General features: G+C 35.4%; 1 protein-coding gene and 1 pseudogene across 3 annotated transcripts in view; one reads left to right on the plus strand and one right to left on the minus strand.

The window, feature by feature from the left end:
* ANO3 (anoctamin 3) overlaps positions 1-16,037 on the minus strand; it is a 344,736-nt gene that overhangs the window by 215,036 nt on the left and 113,663 nt on the right. The window lies entirely within an intron of this gene.
* Positions 5,458-5,788, plus strand: LOC117030330 (60S ribosomal protein L35a-like; annotated as a pseudogene).

Below are 16,037 nucleotides of genomic sequence, written 5' to 3' on the forward strand. Positions count from 1 at the left end.
TACTGTCTTGACAGATTTTCCAAGACATGTTGCACCACGAGAATCCAATCAGAGGTTGTTTCTGGGAATAGGGCCTGGGAAGTGCAAAGGTGTGGGGCATGATATTGCTGTATGTAATGTCCAAGGAAAAAAACAGCCAGCCTAAGAGAAAGCTTGTAAGAGTTTATCTGAGCCAAACTGACGACAATTGCCAGGAAGCAAAGTCTCAATGGATTGAGAAAATGCTCCAGAAAATGGCCGTTTTGCAACTTATTTTATACATTAGAATCAAAGGAGGAGGGTTACATGAAATCCATTGGTTGTAGATTAAGGGGGTGGGAGAAAACAAAGCGCGTAAATTTCTGGGATTGGATAAAAAGCAAAATCGAGAGACACACACTTCTTTTACATTAGTAGGTACAGGATAATTAATAGCATTTACAGTACATAGAGATGGTATTTGGGGAACAAGATAACAATGAGAGATTTTGTAGTTTTCAGCTCTGGTGTGGTGGGTTGTGCCCCCTGGGGAGTCCAGAAAAAGGGATTATTCTGACATTCCAATGGTATGTTATCTTAGATGATAAAAGACGACAGACAAGCTTACTTAAGGTACAGCCTGATCTTTGTTAAGGAAGGTACAGGCCAAGGATGTGACTTCCTGCCACGGCCCACCTCAGTTAGGAATTTTTATGTCCCACCATCCTATATGGTTATTTTCAGTCTCCTGAGCTTGTCAGGTTTGACATGGGTCCTCTTTTCCATCTACAGTTTGTTTGTTTTTAAGTCATTTGTCAGTATTGCACTATTTTTTAAACCATACACATATTACTTTGATTTTTTTAAAGTGTTTAATGGGAAATCAGCAACTGTTGTTTTAGCAATCAATACCTCCTATTAGTTCAGCTCTGCATAAGCCACTATTCACATGCTGAATCATTTATTTTCAGCAAAATATGCTTTATAGTCAAAAGGAAAAAAAAGCTGTATAAAATAATTTTAATAGAAGCCTGAATTTCATTACCCTTGCATACCAATTTTTCAAAAATAAAATAAAAAATTAGTATTTACTGTGTGTTAGGCAATGATTTAATTTCGGTGATGAAAATTAATAAGAACCTGTTCTCAACAGATTATAGTTTATTGGTGGGTGGTAGCAGTAAGTAAATACAAAATTAGAATTCACTGTGATTATGCTCAAGGCAGAGAGGATGGCAGCTGGATTTAGTTATGAAAACATGTCAAAACTGGGATAGTTTCCAAGTTTTAGCAAAACTTCTTGGATGGACAAACGTAATCAAGATAATGAAGGAGAAAAAGTGTGAATGATCTAATATTTACTGAGCAGCAGGCACAAGGCCAGAACATTAGAATTTGAAAGAGAATATATACCTTCCAGATCACTGAAAAAGTTGAAAATCAACAAACTAAAGTTTAATATAGCAAAGACAGAAAGCAAAGGAAATGGTAAACTTAAAATCCAGGAAGCATTAAAACAACATTTTAAAAGGCAAGGCACATCCATTTTGATAATTATAATTCATATATTGATAAAGTTCTTCAATTCAAATTTCCAAAAAGAGCATTCTGGAGAAGTCATTTATTAAGGAAAAGCTTCTAATTCCCTTAATCTGAAATTCCAAATGAAATGACCACAGGGATGAGAGAGAAAGAGAGAGGGAGAGGAAAGTAAATAAATGAATGAATCTTCATTCCTATCTCATGCTAGAACCTAGGAAAGAGTTATGGAATAGACAAAGCTAGATTAAATAAAGATGTCTAGTCATTTTTGGTGCTGTATTGCAAGGAGAAAGTTGAAGGGATTCTGGTTTGAGTTTACTAATATTCCTTGATGGGAACAGCAAGGAAAAGTTGACAGGGCAGGTTAAGAGACTTTTTGGCATCCCTTCACCACTACCTTAATGGCTTAGAAGCAATATCTCAGGGCTAGTGAGTCCATCCCAAAGAGAGAAACAAATGGAGGTGGAGTTTTTCATTGATACTACTGGGTTTACCTTGATACAGTAGGAAACAGAAACAAAAATGAATTAGACAAAAAACACAATTTTCCAAAAGTAGAAACCAGGCTCAAAATAAATTTTCATTAGTAAATTTGCCCAGAGGCATAGTGGACTGAGCAAACACTTAAGAGATAAATGGCATCTATGAAGACTGCCCAAAGACCCGCTTCTTTTCCAAGTCATCTCAAGATTCTAGGTCACTGAACTGGCAAATGAACTGAGAGCAGTCATCCACCTTAAGATATGACTGGAGGGTATAATAGAATCTTTACAAACTGCTTTGGGTAAACTATCTGGCTTATATAATGCTTTTATGTTTTTTTATACATGTAAGAGGAAATAATATGTTTCAAAGTTTGCTGAAGAGTAAAACATTGAATAAGACATGCTACAATAAACAAAATAGAGCATCTGCAATTTTCCCTTAAATAAAAATAGCATTCTCAAGAAATTAAGTTACAACACATTAAAATGGAAACAAAGTTAGGTAAATTGTAGATATAATTTAGAATCACTAATAATTTATTGGTGGCTATTTAAAATACTTTCTGAAGAAGTAAAGAACAGAATCTACCCATGGAAAAAACTGAATCATTGATATGAGGCGACAATCTTAAGAAGCATTACCAGAATGTAGGCAAAAAAGAGGACAAAGATGAAAATGACAAGATAGAAGATAAGTTTGGAGGGTGTATATCCCAAAGTTTATACAATTAACTGTGATGGTTGAACAAAGAGGCAAGAATGAAAGAATCAGAAATAATAACGAAAGCATTGCTACAATAAAATTCCCTGAGCTAAAAAAATATACCCTGAAGCTCAAAAGAGCTCCCCGTATACCAGGCAAAACAATAGAAAGAAATTTAAAACTCTGACGTAACTGTTGGAAATTTGGATTTCATTGATAATGAGAAAATCTACAAGAATTTGAGCATAAAGGAGCAGCTTATCCCAAATAAAGAAAATATTGGCAGGGATTTAGATTTCTCTTTTATAAGTACCGAATTACATTTTTATGGAGAAGTTATAACATTTAGGGGAAATCATTCCTATCCTAAGTATTCTACAGCAGAAAAGTTTTCATTCATGTATGAAGGTATCAAGAAAATGTATTCCATCAGATATATCTGTGTATTTTCTGAAAAAAAATCACAAAGTTGTACTCTTTTCAACTGAGAGAGCAATCAAAATATATATAACTAAAAAATGTAAAACTTGTAAAAAAGTATTGAAATGGATCCACCTAAAAATAAAACTAAACTAAGATAATAATAAACTAGAAAAATAATAATAATAAGGTCTAAATACTGATATAAACTAGAAACTCAGAATCTAATTATTTAAAAAAAAGTAGAATGTTTAAACAGGCACAATTTTAAAAGGTAATATTTGTTTTCGAATTTTCTACAATGATCATGTACTGAGTGGCTGGAATAGATAACAGGTCCCAGACAAACAGGTCGCAAGTCTGTAATTGTGCAGCACTCACCACACCACTCTGGTGCTCATGGGACATGCCTTGCTGACAAGCCTCAGTCATGCCTCCCAAAGGAGAATGGACATGGCTTTTACTCTTATCCACCATCCTTGTACAGAAGTTTGAAAATTGGGTTCTTAGTATCAACAGTGGACTGCTTGTAAATTTTGGTTTGCTTTTGCATGTTTCCACACAGGTCTGTCTGTTGTTTTATGTTCCTCCCCCTCCCGCCACCCCAAACCCTCCTCTCCTCTGCCTTCCATCTCTCCTTCCTTGTTTCTTTCTTTCAGATTAATGAAGCTTTAAGGTGAAATGGGTATTGCCAGAGGAGTATCTCTGCTCCAATAAGAAAGGAGGTCACTGTGCTTAACTCTTCATTTCTGCTAATATCAGGGCTCTGCCTAACACTAGGGAAGATTATTTCTTCGCTGGCTCATTTTTCCTTAAAGCAATCCTCGTTTTTCACATGGTTTGTGTCAGTGACTCGTGGTTCCTACAGAATAGTACCATGTACTGGGGCAAACTGGGAAATGCTAGGTAAAAATAACAATTCCATGTACTTTAGGTATGTGTATTACGTGATCTGTATTATCCTATTTTTGAGATGTTGTACACTATAAATAGTTGTACACGTGAAAGACCTTACTAGAACAGTTATATATAACCATTTTTTATTTTGATTTCAATAAGTAGGTTACACAAGAAATATCTAAACATGGATCTTAAAATTGGAAAGTTATTTTAAAACTCAGCTTCAAAGGTCAAACTCTAAGCTATGTTAAAGTAATTTGTAACTAATATTTAAAATGATGCACAGATTAATGATTAAGTGCATGCTGTGGATCAAAATAAGTTCTCTGAGTTGAGAGTGATTAATAATGTGTCCAAGTTAATGAAATAATATTTCTTATCAACCAAAAATCTACTATAAGAAGAAGGAGCTCATGACTTCCTTCCAAAGAGTCTCATAAACTTCAGTGTTTACATTAACCATCACAGGTGCTCCTGGGTAACAAGTTTTGAAATGAAGCAGAAGAAGTCCAAACTCACTAATTCCATAACAGCAACCACACGCTTCTCCTGAGAAACCATCTCCTCATCTTAAGGTAGGATTCTATCTCCCATGGTACCATGTCTCCCGGTGAGCATTCCGCTAGCAATCCCATCACACTCCACCGTTGACCTATATATGCCCAACAGTTTCCTCGTAAGATTGTCATATCATAGAGAATAAAGATCTCTTCTGATTTTTTTTCTCTAAATCCTTTGTATCTTCCACAATGCTTAGTAAAATTCACTGACTGAGTAAATAAATTGAAATATGTATAAACGAGCAATTTTGTTATATTTCAAGATTCATTCCTGGTCTTCAGGAACTCAGAGAAGTTAACCATCGATATATGATAAACAGACTTTAGGTCAAAAGTTTTGCTTAATGTTCATTATCCCCATTTTTATGACCCTCTTAAATACAAGTATGAATTGGCCATCTTTGCAAGCTTAACTCAGCTTATAGACTCTAAACTTGAGAATATGGAAAACAGTAAGAATTCCTTCAATATTTTATAAAATAAATCCATTATAGAATCCCAAGTTATGTCTCCAAGATTATAGCATTAAAAATGTTTCTGGGATTCTTGAAGGAATGTCATATGCCTTTTACAGTAATAAGAGGTTTAATGTTAACCCTTACTAACTTTACACCTGACAAGGTGACTTTCTATTTGACCAAAAACATCACTATTCCTATTATAAGTGATGCTTAATTATTTGTTTATATCATACCTCACTTCACAAAATATTTAAGGCACATACATTTAAGTGGTGATGATTTTGGGTTTCTGTTTGTTTCATGATCAGGAAGGGGATGAGACAAGGAGGAAAGAAAACAGAAAAAAACAGTATTGAAAAGTAACCCCCGGTTCCTCGTTTCTTCCATCTTGGGGCCTGTGAAGGCCTGCTGGGGACAGGACTTCTAAAATGACAGATGTGTCTATAAGGCCGTGGTCCAAGGCCATTTTCGCTGGCCACAAGTAGGGTCTCTGGAACCAGAGGGAGTCACAGCTCTTCTTAAAATTGAAGGTGTTTGTGCGCGAGATGAAACTGAATTCTGTCTAGGCAAGAGCTGTGCTTACGTGTACAGAGAACAACACAGTGACTCCTGGTGGCAAACAGAACGAAACCAGAGTAATCTCATGCTGATGAAAACAGTGGCATGGTTCCTGCCAAATTCCAAAGCAACCTTCCTGCTAAGGCCATAGGACACACAATCTGAGTAATGCTGTTCCCCTCAAGGATTTACACTTATTGAAAAGTAAATAAAATGGATTTGTTTTCTTGTATTTTTGTTAAATAAAAAGTCACATGTTAAAAAAAGACATGGGATTTACTGAGGGGGATATTATTGAGATAGGAGAGCAGTTATACCTTTTTCTTCATCTCTGCAAATAGCACTCAATGAGCAGGGACAGAGAGAATGATTGTTCAATTGTAACCATGATCTTTTGACCCAAGACCCATTTCTTGCTCCCTGTAGACACATAGTTTTGTAGAAAGTGTTGCACAATCCATTAATTTTCAATGAAAGCAAATAATACCTCGACTTTCGAGATACAAAACAAGCAACACCTGGGTTACTTTCACAACAAATCATAAAATACAATTCCCAATTTTTAGGTTTCTCCTTGATTCTTCTTTTTTCCCCCTTGACTTTACCTCCTTCCTCACAAGTACTAATAAAAAGCAGAAAAATGTACTTCCTGTCCTTCAGGGACTGATAAGTGGAGGACATATGCCAGTAGGAGAATGTGAAAGAAGAAGTGATACTGACTAGTTTTCAACATGCAAATAAGTAGAGATGAATTCCTGACTCTGTAATCAGCTTGACAGAAATATTTCTACATGAGCTCGGTCCTGAAAATGCCATGTGAAGAAGTAATTTGATGTCTGGTTTGGACTTGAACAGAAGAGGGGTGTGATCATTTGGAACACAGATAGTTGCCTTTTTTGTTCTGTGGCATCAATACTGCACTGCATTTGCTAGATACCCAGTGCATATCTGTTGTGTATTCATCATCACTGGATTCACATTTCTGATGATCAAGAAAGGTTAACCTCGATGTAGTTAAATACTTATTAACTGCCAATCCTGTGACAGGCACTTTGCTAGTTGCAAAGAATTGTCCTAATTGCTTCACATACGAGTATGTCGTCATCCAATACTCAAGCAACCATATGAAGTACGTATTATTTTATAGATTAAAAAAAAATCATGTTTCAGATAATTTTTGAAGCTTTCAGGATGACACAGATAGTAAGTGACAGATCAAAAATTTGATAGTGGCATGCAGCTGTTATCTTATAGTACTTCCATATATGAATTAGATCATGTGAAATTTTATTTAAAATATTTCCAAAACATTAACATGGGCAGCACATTTTTTTTTCTTTTTTAAATTTCAATATTGGATGAGCTCCCGGGAGTTCACTCCAAGGATAAAGCGGACTATACGTGTTTTTAAAGCTGTTTTGCTTGCTCTCAAAATTTTAAGTGATTCCTGGATCAAAAGAGCATTTTTATGCCTAAAGCTGGTGTCCAAACTGATGACAGCCAGTTATTTTTTCAATAAAAATAATTGGCTAACAGATAGCTCTGTGTTGAAAGATCATGAGTATTGACGGTGAAGGACATAAATTTTAGCAAAGCTTCCTCAGCAGATGTCAAATTTTACTAACTATTATACTTTCAATGTTTAGCATAGTGCCTGGAACATAGATATTCAGTAAGTATTTGCTGAAACACATAGTCCTGGGACGTAAAGTAAGGCACATCATGCTTCCTGGTCCCTGTCATTTCCCATCCCTGGCCATATACCCCCATACAAATAAACTGAACACTCACTATTCATATCCAGGGGAAATAACTGTGCAAACAGCAAATCCAGATTTAAAAGGGGAGGGTGGAGGATATGTGACTAAATGGGGTTGGGTATTCTGGAAGAAGGTGGTTTAGAATAGCATGGGATTGGAAGGGAGTCTTTCTGGATGATAAGAAAATCTTCAGATATTGTAACCATCCTATAAAAAGTGAGACACAAGCTGTAACAGAAATTCTGAAATATTCTTTGTTGAGATCCTGTTGTACCTGTTACTGACTGAGTTTCATAAGCACCCATATTCCTTCCACTTTGCATAACACACAAAGATCATATCCTGGAGTGTTCATCCTAAATGTTTATCAGTACACTATTTTTCCTAATCCCATTTCTCAGGGTAACTTATGGCAGAAACAAATGACTCTTCTTAAACATAATGTATCTCATGGCGCACTAGCAAGTCCATGAGATTTATTCCCAGGTTTGCCACATATTAGCTATGTGACCATATGCAACTTACTTCTTAGTCTGTTTCCTTACAGTGTTTTAGAGAACAAGTGATACAGCCATATTGCTGGTTTAAATTCTAGCTCCTCTAAACACTTATGGTACTGGGTAAACTCTGTGCCTCACATCTGCCTTCACTTCCTTATCTGTAAAATAGAGTTGATAGTACCTTCTTTGATGGGTTTCTGAGAGAATTAGATGAGTTAATACATACCAAGAATACATTGATGAGCAGCATGCAGTAAATTCAATTATGAAGCCTCCACGGCTTTAATACAGGTATTTTAAACAGTGTTCAGTAAACATTTGATAATATCTTTTCATTTACTGAAAAGATAAAGAGTAGATTAAATCTGACAAAAAAAATTATTGGCAGAAATAAAATTCAAATACATTAAGCTATGTATCTGTTGGGTACCATTCACAACAAGGATTTTTATCTGGGTTGAATGAAGGGATATCAGATAATTTCAAAGAAAACCTTGACAGTCACATTTCCAGTTGGCTATGTAAGGTTTTTCAAGACTAGGTTTGAAGCAGAGAAAGACTCAGACTCTCCCCATACCTTTTTACTTTTTAATATTAAATCGTGCCATCCTCAAAGACAATGTGATACTCAAGGACCATGCAGGTCTCAGATTATGTGAGGAAAATTTTTAAGAGTTACGACTTGAACATTATATTTAGACAGAATAACCTTGTGTATGGCTTACTGTTCAATTATATCATTATATAGTGTTCTTTAGAGCATGTAGAAATAAGTTAAGGATAACATGAATTAATATGGATTATATACTTCACTGCTATCCATGATTTATATTCCAGAGCAATGTTGTCTAAGTGGGCATAAAAATGTCTGAGTGGGTGATTTCTTCACATCTGGTTAAGAGTTATGACTAATTGCAAGCTGTTCAATGTGGTGTGAACCACCAACTCACTCATCTTGGAGCAATGTGCAAGCAATAGACAATCATCATTAAAAATATTAGTGTCCAAAAAGAAGCATTATACCAAAGACAGTATGTTAAACAAGAATATTTGTCTGAGTGAGTAAATTTGAATTTATTGTTCTCGCTCCAATTTTTTGTCTACTTTCAGTAACTGACATCTTAAAACTTTGTTTCATATTATAATAGGCAAAAAAAAAATGTGGTGAAGAGAATGTAATTGGAACCCTATCTGAATAAAATTCTTTTTAGTTGCCATTTCTATATTTTCATTCCATGATTAATACTGCTGTATAATTTTTATAAGCATAGTAACAGATCATGAATATTCAGAGAATACTGCTATATCAGAAATAAATGTAAATTCAGAGATTAACAATATATGGATTATTTTAGGTAATTTTGTTTTCTAAATTTAAATCCTTGTTACGTTGAAATTCATAGACATGCCACAATTTAAAAGAAATCAGCCTAAGTGCCTAACTGTAAGAAAAGGTTGTTAAATTTGGCTTTTCCTGACTTATGTTTTATATAAACATTTCAACTGTAAGCATACATCATATTGGAATGTCTTAGACATTTTTAACATCAGAAAAATAGCAAAATGGGCAAAAGATTGATAAATATATATATGGTCACGGGATGTAGAGCGCAGCATAGGGAATAGTCAATGATACTGTAACAGCTATATATAATGTCAAAGGGGTAGTAGATGGGGGGTATCATTTTGTGAGGGGTGTACATATCTAACTATTACATTGCTTTGTGCACCTGAAACTAATTAAAAAAAAGGACTGATACTTTATAAAAGCACTAGTTATCAAGTAATGAGCTGACTCTATAGCGACCCCTACAGGAGGAACTAAGCATACACAATTGTTAACCTGCAGAACCTTTCTACCTGCCAGGAATTAGTATCTTGGCTCCACTACTGGTTGTTACCTTGAACACTTGCTTAACTTTTCTGTCCTTCGGTTTCCTCATCTATGAAATGACATTAATAGATATTTATTTTTATGAAGATTAACTGGGTTACTCCAAACAAAATACTTTAAACTGCGTCTGGCAAAGAAGCAGCATTTAATAAAAGCATGCATTATTATTCTGATTTCATACGTAAGAAAATTGAAACCCACTGAAATTAGTTAGCTTGCCCACAATCATTCATTATGTAATAGTCTTAAGATTCAAACACAATTCATTTTATGTGATTGCATAGTCTTGCTTCTTTTTTCATACATTGCCTTTCTGACAATGTGACTTACTGACAGAGTGACTTTAAATTACGACCATGAATTATAAAAAACACACAAGCCTAACACATATCTTCTCTTTACATCAATCAAGGAGAAATGAAAAATTTTTCCATGTGTTTCATTTAAAAAGCCATTCTGAGATATTTCACTATAAAAGAGTAATCACCAAAGCCTCCCCTTTTGCACAAAGTTATACAGTAAAATATAGGAACTAAAACACCTACAGCAAAGATAAAGAATTGACATCATTTGGGGTATTTACAAGAGTCATTACAGAACAACTGCAAACAAAGTCTGAGAGCTTGCCCCTAAAAGTTGAATAACTCATTTACTGAAGTGTCCAGTAAATGAGGCAAAATAATAACTCTCATTTAGAAACCTCATCAAACCTTGAAAAGAAAGTGTGGGGGTACTATCGTTAATGTGAGCAATATATTAAAGTTATGCTTTCATTGTGCTACACTCATGTATATAGATAGCTCCGTGTCTCTAGAATCAATATAGTTTGTCATTACTAATAGCAGAGAACATCTATTTACAACTTACTGCAGTCTATTCAAATTCGTCATCTCACTCAGTGCTTATTACACAGTTATATTATTATTTTACAAAATTGTTGCTCAAATGGGCTCAGTTGTAAGAATCCCATAGGATGCATGTTTGTTATGAATACTGATTCCTAGTGTCCTCCCCTGGAGATTCTATGTCTGGAGGGACTGAAGAATTTGCATTTTAACAAGAACTTTAGATCTCGTAAGTTTGGGAAACAGTTGATCTTAACAGTTGAGGGAAATGAGCTAAGGTTGATGAAACAAACTGCTCAACACACCAGTGAGTGATGGAAACCAGACCTCGTGCATAAATTTGCAAAGTAGTCACCCTCCCCCACCTTTAAATTACTATTAATAGCGCTCCAAAGCCAGACTGAAAATACATACAACTTTAAGAGTTATTTTTGTTAGCCTGTTTTGGTTAGCCTGTTAACTTTCTAGAAATATAATGATAAAATGTGTACCACAACTGATACAGTATATTTGCAAAACACTTTGCAGCAATGTACTTTCACATCCACCCAATTTCACCCACAGGCAAGTCCTCTCCCTCAGGGCCAACTGCATCTCAGTCCTAGTGAGGAGGTGAATATGGTGACTCATGCTTTGGTGAACTTGGATCCAGCAGCTGGTGCAGGCTTCTTACATGCCCGTTGGGCTAAAACCAAACAGAGTTTAAAGTAATTGCTGCTTTGCAGTACAATTTAGGAGGCAAAGCAATAACTGAAGAGGCGGCAGTGTTGGTTGTATACTAATGCATTGCGAGGTTTAGAATGTGATTTCACACGTCTGTAACCTTTGATGAACTGCAGAGTCAGAAGGGATCACAGAGATTATTCTGTCTAAAGTTTTCATTTTACTGAGGACACAGAAGGAAGAACCCATGATCAATCTTGGAAATCATAGAACTTTGCCTGGAACTCTGATAATTTTTGAAGAGAAAAGAAGTAGCACAAGAGAAGAAGCTACAGACAGCTGTGGTGGAAATCAGATGGGAGTGAGATGTCTTCCAGCTCCCTCACTTATTTTTGTTTTCCTCCAAAGAACCTGCAGTAAGTAGGCTTCCTTGTGGAATGCAGAGCAGTTAGAAAGGTAGCCTTTGAAGTCCGGAAGGGCTGTGTTCAAACCCCAGCTCTGTCACTCATTAAGAGCTAAGTTGGCAAATGCATATAACATTGAAACCTCAATTTCCTCACTTTGAAAATAGGAAAAATAATATATCTAACTACTAAAGCTTTAGTGAGTATAAAGTAATGCGGTGGACTTTTAAGCTTTTGAGACAGTGAGTAATTGTAGCGTCCATACAATATTAACTGCTACTGCTATTTTTGTTGTGATAATTATCCCCCATCATAATCCTGACAGGTGGGGAGTACCACTCCAAAATTTTGGATAAGAAACCCATGGCTCAGAAAAGGTTAATAAACAAAAAGTACAGAGATAGTGATAGGATTCACTCACAGGGAACTTTGAGACAATGCTCTTTTCATCAAAACACATCTACTTGACATTAATCCACAAATTTTACATTAATGTTTTCTAAATATCTGCACAATTATAAAATACTAAAATAATAAAGATAAGACGATTAAAGATTTCTGTGCTTTTTTTAAAGGTTTGGGTTTGTTTTGATATTTTGATTTATACAGAGGGTGCCAAAGAAATGTATACACATTTTAAGAAAAGAAAAAAACTGTATTAAAATTGTAATACATAATATATACCGATAACAAAAGATGAATACAAGTCATGTGTACACATATTTTTGGCACCCCCAATATAATCATCTAGCACTAATTTTTTTTTTTTTTCCCAGTAACATCACATGCAGAGTACAATGTTAAATCCTAGGTTCAAATGAGAACTTTAGCTCTCTGGAATCCTCAAGAAGTGTGATGTTTTAGATAACTAAACTTTTAGATAGCCATAAAACACTCACATCTTTTACATTATTATTTTGGATGAAATTACTTTTAAACTTGAGCACTTCTCTTCATTCTTAAGTAGAGGATATGTATTTATTGCATAACAAATATTATTTCTGCTAATTCAAAGTCATTTCAAATCACAATATTCTTACTTTGAAAAAAAAATACAGTATTTCCTCTGAGCCATTTGAGATATGCAGGATTTTTAAAGAAATGGTCCCAGATATATGCACTTTCTTTGGGAATTGAAATATCTTTATACTCTTTCCATAGTTTAGCTAGCATTTACTGAGAGATTCCCATTTAATGGAGAACTGGAATTATAAATATCTAGGAAACCTCCTGTGGAAGGAAAGAAAGGAAAGGGTGTAAGTTAAGTACAGGGTAGAAAACCTGAGGGGCTCTAATGCAGACCCTTAATCCTTTCTAATGACCCAGGTTGACATTCAGTACTAGCCAAAGAGAAGTATGATTTCTGACCCTAAAATATCTCCCCGATGCTTTTTCCTATACAGCTGAGAAGTATTATAACAAGAAACAATGCCTTCTCTTTATCAGTCACAAATAAAAGAACAGACTGCCAAAATACCAGGGAGAGCTAATATACATGTATGAATGAATCTCTGTTAAGGCTTCAGATTTGTTTCTGGCTTCACCAAGAGAAGAGTATAGAAAGGTTCTAGATCCTGAAGATATCAGTGAGGGGAAAAGGAGGCTTACACAGTGGGTGTCAGAGATTCTGAAAGTAGGTCTGTCCCCCAACATCGTCCCTTCTGGATATTGTGAAGTAGGAACGGGGCACAAAACAGGATGGTTGCTAAGCAGCTTCACAGGTGGGCACCTGCAATGGTGAATGCTTTAGAGAAAAAGAGAATGAAAGTATTTTATGGTCTACAGATCCCCATGGAAGTAAGTGTAAAGATTCTTATTATTAAACCATTTATTTGAGTCGGAAGTGTTTGATTCTATGGAATTAATAAAAGCACCCTTTCCATGTTTAAATAAATGTCCTTTAGGATAATGATGAATCACTTAAGAGCTTCAGCAGATCCCATTGAGCCTCAGCCTTTTGGGAAGGGCTGTGTTTGGCGTGACCTATGGTTTCCCTGAAAGTCTTGCTAGATAGATGTATTGGTAAATACCAGCTACCAGAAGCCAGAACTAGCATTGTCCTTTTCTCGCCCACAATTGTATGACGCATGAATCCATCTCAAATCAAGTGAAACAGAGCAAGCCAGGCTGGGAAGCACCATTGGACTTCTACCAGAAATCACTGCTGATTTACCAGCTAATGTGTTTCTCCCATATGTGCTAAGGCGAAGACAAACACACACTACCCATTGTCTGTAACCATAATACATTCAAATTCCCCTTGGGACTTCAGAAATAAACTGCCTCCCCAACTAGGGACTCTCACTTTTTAGTTCCTAACTTATTAGGCTTCTTAATAAAGCAACCTAGAATTTAATTAAAGTGGAATAAAAATTCAAAAATATATGTGGATGTCTTCTTCAGAAAACACAACTTAATTGGCTCTGCCAAGAAGCTAAATGTCAACATCTTCCCAGCAAAATGCAGTTGCCTACAATTCGTGCAAAGGCTGCTTTTAGCAAAGCTCTCAGATTTCCTACTCTACAAAGTTCTCTGAAGCAGGAGGTTTTTGCAGCAGTAGGTTCAGGAACAAAAGTGTTCTCGATGTACCATCATCATGAAGCACAGTGCCAGACACACAGCAAGAACTTGATAAATATGGGTTAAGTGGAGAGTGAATAAATATCATTTCTTTGCAATGAAATTTTAAAATTATGAATTGAATATCTAAGTTTATGGAAATTTTGGAAGTTTTCCTGACGGGGGTGTCAGATGAATTGGTTAGTTTGTGATTGTAACTCAAGACTATTGTAAGGAACTATCTCTACATGGTCTGGAATCCACTGTTTTCCTTAAGATGACCCCCTAAGAAATAAAACTGAGTGAGAAGAAAAACAGAAAACGAAGGGCAAAAAATTACAAGGGAAGCATTAAGGGTTTCTTTGACTCCTAAGGAATCAACAAAAGATGGATGAACTGGGAAAAAGAATAATAACTACTATTATTATAATTATTCACTCAATTTCTTGAGCCCCAATTGTGTGCCAGACAAACTGCTACGTATATTACAACTTGGCAAGATAGATATTATTATTTTCATTTCACAGAAGTGGTAGCTGAGGCTTAGAGATGTAAAAGAACATAACTTGTAAGTAGGACACAGATGATTAAAATCCAGGGCTAAAAATGAAGACCATGGATTAAATTAATGAAGAAATTTGGTTTTACATATAATATTTCACTTTACAGATAACTATTTTGACAGCTATACTAATTTGTTGAAAAAGATTGAGTAATATCAGTGAGGGGATTTGGATCAGAGATGAATTGCGACAAGTTCTCATGCACATAGGAAAATCTCCATGCCTTCAGTAGTGTTTAACTACAGTGTGTCTGTTTTCCAAGTGAGGGTAAAAATTTTTTGTCTTATAATAAGGGTGTTTTCTGGATATCTCAAGCAATTTCTATGCATTATAAATTTAAAATTATGAAAAAAAATACATTGACCTCCCTGGATTAAAGCAAAATCAATCCCCATAAACTGGATTATTCAGCTAAATTATTTCCTAAAAGTGAACTAAAAGCAGTGCTTTCCTCTGTATCTGGCTCAGAAAGAAATCTTTTCTGCTGTTGTTATATTGCCATCTACCCTTCCCCATAAAACAGAGGAAAAGAGAAAGAAAAGGCCAAAGAGGTCTGGAGTTCAATCTTCATATTCTATATGAAGCAAGTCTGAAGAAGTTAACATTTTTAAGCCAGTTATAAAAGCAAGATTACAATTTAGGATTCCAGAGTTCCAATACAGACTTTTCTCTGCCTTTAGTGTGCAGTTTTTAGGATAATATTATGGTGAAAAGCACCCCTGTAAGTTTTCTGTCTCATGTTTCTGTGTCAGAAAATGTTTCAAATATTATTTTGCTTCTTTCTCTTTGAAAAATTAAATTAGCTAATCCTCAGATTGGTGTGTCTTTTTCAAAGGCCCATTCAGGGTTAAGAAGGAATTAAGCAGAACCATTTTAATGGTACTTCCTTCCTATCCCTCCTTTCTCCACGTTTATCCCTCTTCTAATGTTGCCTTTTATGTCAAAAAGTAAAGGAAGACTTGAAAATAAGTGGCTCACAATGCATCATAAAAGAAACAATATGAAATGCCAGGACTTGCAAAATTTTTTATCACTCACATTGAACAATGACAGTTGGTCCTGATAAAAGTGAACTGGCATCTTAAGAGGATTCACCATAGATGGGGAAGGACTATGGGTGGAGCTAGGCCCTTTGTTACCGCTCTAGTCCTGACTTCCTGTTAAACTTTGTGGTAACTTCTGGGGAAGGGATTCATATATAGAGAGAAGCCATTGTGGGAACTCACTCTGCTCTCTTTTTGCAGGTGTGCAGCCAGTTGGTC

Source organism: Rhinolophus ferrumequinum, chromosome 11 (assembly GCF_004115265.2).
Source record: "Rhinolophus ferrumequinum isolate MPI-CBG mRhiFer1 chromosome 11, mRhiFer1_v1.p, whole genome shotgun sequence".
Taxonomy (NCBI): Eukaryota; Metazoa; Chordata; class Mammalia; order Chiroptera; family Rhinolophidae; genus Rhinolophus; species Rhinolophus ferrumequinum.